At 46.2% G+C, this 5,445-nt stretch overlaps 1 pseudogene; it reads right to left on the reverse strand.

Annotated features, from left to right (window-relative positions):
* Positions 1-1,262: 1,262 nt before the first annotated feature.
* On the reverse strand, positions 1,263-4,885 carry LOC142177903 (28S ribosomal RNA; annotated as a pseudogene).
* Positions 4,886-5,445: the final 560 nt, after the last annotated feature.

The raw sequence follows: 5,445 nt of genomic DNA on the forward strand, positions 1-5,445 counted from the left end.
CCCATTTAAACCTCAACCCAAATTCTTTATATATTGAGAGGTATGTGCTTTTGTATTTAAACCAATTGTAGAAAATTCTTGTTTTAGCAACTCAATTCTTCCAAAACTTGCCCCTAAAACGTAGAAACTCACATGAGCCCTTAGAGACATCATCCAATCATTCCTTTAAATATTCCAAATACCCTATATGTACTTGTATAAAGGCTCAAAACACCCACCGGAACATCACAACAAATAATCGAGGCTGAAACCAAATAGAATTTCTCTTAAGTTCTTGAAACTTCACTCTTTCAAAAGAGTGTCCAAATCACACTTAGACACTTCGGTTACTTCCACATTTTACACACAAGTTCAACTCAACTATATTGACCTATCCATATCTTGGAACAATAATCAGAGTCGAATTACATTAATGTCAACTCTTAGTCAAACTTATAAACTCTTAAGTTCTTCAAATTGCCATTTTTTGACAAATAGTGTTGAATTATTCTAGGAACCTCCAAAACCAAAACCAAATTCTTCTAGGCCACGACCTTCCACTCTGATGTCGTTCAATGGCCACGCCTTGCCTCATGCCACGGCGGCCTGCCATGCCTAACGTTGTGCCATGTCCATGCCCACCTCGTTCCATAGCCACGCCCTGCCTCGTGCCATTTCCCCCAATGCTCATGCCCGACTTCTGGCCATTGACATAGGCATGCCACACCATGCGACGTGCCGTGGCAGCGTGACACGCCTGACTTTGTACAACCAACATAAGCAAGCCATGGCCGACCTCGCACCGTTGACATAGGCCTTGGCCTTGCACGTGACACCTCGAAAAACCTTTTTGCGACACTGTATTTCCACATCACTCTTGGCTTGTGCCTTGGCCTCGCACGCGACACCCCAAAAAACCTCTATTTGCAACATTGTATTGGCACATCACTCTTGGATTATGCCTTGGCCTCACACTCGACACCTCGAAAACCCTCTATTTGGGACATTGTATTAGCACATAACTCTTGGCTTGTGCCTTGGCATCGCACGCGATACCCCGAAAAACCTCTAGTAGTGAAATTGGGTATAGTGTCACAAGAAAGCCTTTCCCTTGACATGACTAAGTGACAAGTCACATTGACCACTAAATATACAAATAGTATATGTTCTAAAGTCTTGAGGACTTATTCGATTTTCCAACACTTGGCATATAATATAGCATCAAAGAAAGAGTAAACCTCTTTTTAGAAAAGTTAGAAATTGATTAGATTGGAAGGGGAGGGACGAATCATAGCGACAAAGGGCTGAATCTTAGTGGATCGTGGAAGCAGGGCCACTCTGCCACTTACAATACCCCATCGCGTATCTAAGTCATCTGCAAAGGATTCTACTTGCCGCTCGATGGAAATTGTACTTTAAGGCGGCCACTGCGGCTCTTCTGTCGCGATGACTTAGCCAAAGACGCGTGCCCTTGGGGGCCAAAGGCCCTACTGTGGGTCGGCAAGCAGACGGCGGGCGCATGCGTTGCTTCTAGCCCGAATTCTGACTTAGAGGCATTTAGTCATAATCCAGTGCATGGTAGCTTCGCTCCACTGGCTTTTCAACCAAACGCGATGACCAATTGTGCGAATCAACAGTTTCTCTTATACTAGGTTGAATTACTATTGCGACACTGTCATTAGTAGGGTAAAACTAACCTATCTCATGATGGTCTAAACCTAACTCACGTTCCCTATTGGTGGATGAACAATCCAACTCTTGATGAATTCTGTTTCACAATTATAGGAAAAGCCAACATCAAAGGATCAAAAAGTAACGTTGCTGTGAACGCTTGGCTGCCACAAGCCAGTTATCCCTGTGGTAAGTTTTCTAACAGCTCTAGTTTCGAATTTCGAAGGTCTAAAGGATCGTTAGGCCACACTTTCATGGTTCGTATACGTACAGGAAATCATAATCAAATGAGCTTTTACCCATCTGTTCCACATGAGATTTCTGTTATCTTTGAGCTCATAATAGGACACATGCATTATCTTTTAAAAGATGTGCTGCCCTAGCCAAGCTCGCCACCTGACAATGTCTTCCGCCCAGATCAGCCTGCAAGCAAGCCTTGGGACCAAAAAGAGGGGCAGTGTCCCACTTTCGATTCACGGAATAAGTAAAATAACGTTTAAATCAGTGGTATTTCACTTCTTCCTTTCGGCTCCCACTTATATTACACTTCTCAAATCATTTCTCAAAGTCGGACTAGAGTCAAGCTTAATAGCCTGTTTGGCCAAGTTTCTAAAATTAGCTTATTTTGAGAAATGTTTTTCTTAAAAGTACTTTTCAAAAAGTGCTTTTGGTGAGAAGCAGTTTGTGTTTGGCTAATTAATTTGAAAAGCACTTTTGAGCAGTAATTAGTGTTTCGCCAAGCTTTTCAAAACTGCTTCTAAGTGTATTTTTCTCAAAAGTACTTTTCAGAAAAGTGCTTTTAGAAAGAAGCTACTTTTTTCTGCTTCTCAAAAACTGCTTCTGCTTCTCCTCAAGAGCACTTTTTTTCCATCTAAAGCTTGGCCAAACAACTCAAATTTTGGCCAAACAGGCTATAACATGGTCTTCTTTCTCTGCCGATTCTGCCAAGCCCGTTCCCTTAGCTGTGGTTTCGCTGAATAGTAGATAGGGAGAGTGTGGATCTCATTAATCCATTCATGTGCATCACTAATTAGATGACGAAGCATTTGGCTACCTTAAGAGAGTCATAATTACTCCTGCCGTTTAACCGCGCTTGGTTGAATTTCTTAACTTTGACATTCAGAGCACTAGGCAAAAATCGCATTGCCTAAACATCCGCAAGGACCATCGCAATGATTTGTTTTAACTAAACTGTCGGAATCCCCGGGGAAGGAACTCGAAGGAACCGTTCCTAGTCCATCCCTCGGCCGGCATGTGACAACCTGCTCTCGCCATGGGAGCATCTCGAGCAATCCACCAACAGCCGACGGGTTCGGGATTGGGACCCCCGTGCCTAGCCCTTAGAGCCAATCTTTTTCCCGAAGTTACAGATCCATTTTTCCGACTTCCTTTGCCTACATTGTTCCATTGACCAGAGGCTATTCACCTTGGAGACCTGATGCAGTTATGAGTACGGTAGGGCATGGATGGTACTCGGTCCTCTAGATTTTGAAGGGCCGCCGGGGGCGCACCGGACACCACGCGACGTGCATTGTTCCTTCAGCCGCTGGACCCTACCTCCGACTGAGTCGTTTCCATGGTGGGCAGACTATTAAACAAAAAATATAACTCTTCCCGAGGCCCCCGTTGACATATCCAGAATTCCTAACGATGCCGTCAACCATCACGTCTCGGTTCAGGAATTGTAACCCGATTCCCTTTCGGAGTACGCACAAAACACGCTATCTGTCGGGGTTCCCCTGACCCTTAGGATCGACTTACCCATGTGCAAGTGTCATTCACATGGAACCTTTCCCTCTTCGGCCTTCAATGTTATCATTTGAATATATGCTACTACCACCAAGATCTGCACCGACGGCTGCTCCGCCCATGCTCATCGGGGCCTGGCACTTGCCCCAACGGCCGGGTGTAGCGCCATCAAATTTCGGGGCTAGTTGATTCTGCATGTGAGTTGTTACACACTCCTTAGCGGATTTCGACTTCCATGACCACCGTCCTGCTGTCTTACTCGACCAACACCCTTTGTGGGATCTAGGTTAGCTCGCAGTTTGGCACCGTAACCCAGCTTCTGATTCATCCCGGATCACCAGTTTCGCTTGCCAAAAATGGCCCACTTGGAGCTCTTGCATTCGTGCTGCGGCTCAACAAAGCAGCCATATCGTCCTACCTATTTAAAGTTTGAGAATAAGTTGAGGGCGGTGCACCCCTGATGCCTCTAATCATTAGCTTTAACCTATAGAACTCGCACGCGAGCTCCAGCTATCCTGAGGGATACTTCGAAGGGAACCAACAACTAGACGATTCGATTAGTCTTTCGCCCCTATTCCCAAGTCAGACGAATGATTTTCACGTCAGTATCGCCGCGGGCCTCCACCAGATATTCCTCTGGCTTCAGTCCGCTCAGGCATAGTTCACCATTTGTCGGGTCACAACAGGTATGCCAACAGTCGAACCCTTCACAGAAGATCAAGGTCGGTCGGCGGTGCACCCCTCAGAGGAATCCACCAATCAGCTTCCTTACGCCTTAAGGGTTTACTCGTCCGTTGACTCGCATACATGTGAGACTCCTTGGTCTGTGTTTCAAGACGGGTCGAATGGGGAGCTCACAAGCCAGCGTCCGAAGCGTGCAGATGCCAAAGAACGCTAGAGGCGCATGCTTCCTACCACAATCAAGAAGATAGCGTTGCACGAGCGTATCAAAATCTTGGGCTTAGGCCTCCCCCCATAATCCACGTTGGTCCATGCCCCGAGTCGATCGGCGGACCAGCTCAACACCGTTCCACATTCGATCGGGGTGCATCGCCGACCCCCATCTTCTTCTCTCCCGACAATTTTAAGCACTATTTGACTCTCTTTTCAAAGTCCTTTTCATCTTTCCCTAGCGATACTTGTTCGCTATCGGTCTCTCGCCCGTATTTAACCTTGGAAGGAATTCATTGCCCGATTTGGGCTGCATTCCCAAATAACTTGACTCGACAAAAATGCCTCATGGTGCAACAGGGCCCGAGTACAATGGGGCTCTCACCATCTCTAGTGCCCCCTTCCAACGGACTTGGGCTCAGTCTGCCGCTGAAGACGCTTCTCTAGACTACAATTTGGACGACGGAGCTGCCCGATTCTAAGGATGGGATGTTTCCTGTTGGCTTGCCGTTACTATGGGAATCATTGTAAGTTTCTTTTCCTCTGCTTATTGATATGCTTAAACTCAGCGGGTAGTACGGGTGACCTGGGGTCGCAGTCGGAGCTTCTTAGCACCAGAAAGGTCGGGGAGCCCAAACATGCAATGGGTTGGAGCCGTGACATTATGAGAGTTAAGTTTCAACCACCACTTGTCGTGATGTCAGTCGTCGTGGACTCACATTTAGGCCAACAACATGCTCGGGCGCATGGGAGGCCAGTATCCGTCTCACGACACCACCACGACCATAAGTTTGGGAGTGGTGTGCATGGGCAATGCGATGCGTGATGCCTAGGAAGACGTTCCCTCGGCCTAATGGCTTCGGGGGCAACTTGGAACCATCAAAACGACTTTGAGTCCGTTTACCCAAATGTTAAACCTTGGTCAACTTTCTTAATTTAAAGCTTACATGTAGGAACTAAGTGTTCCAAATTACTTCCAAACATCTTGGGACCAAAATCACCTATACCCGCAAGTAATAAAATATCAAATGAACTTGTGGAAAGTCTCATGATATAGCTCAAAATGATCGATTAGATTATTACATACTCCCTCACTTAAACATATGTTTGTCCTCGATTGTGCCAAGAGTCATTCCAAAGCTATGAAATAGCTAT

This window comes from Nicotiana tabacum, chromosome 23 (assembly GCF_000715075.1).
Source record: "Nicotiana tabacum cultivar K326 chromosome 23, ASM71507v2, whole genome shotgun sequence".
In the NCBI taxonomy this organism is placed as follows: Eukaryota; Viridiplantae; Streptophyta; class Magnoliopsida; order Solanales; family Solanaceae; genus Nicotiana; species Nicotiana tabacum.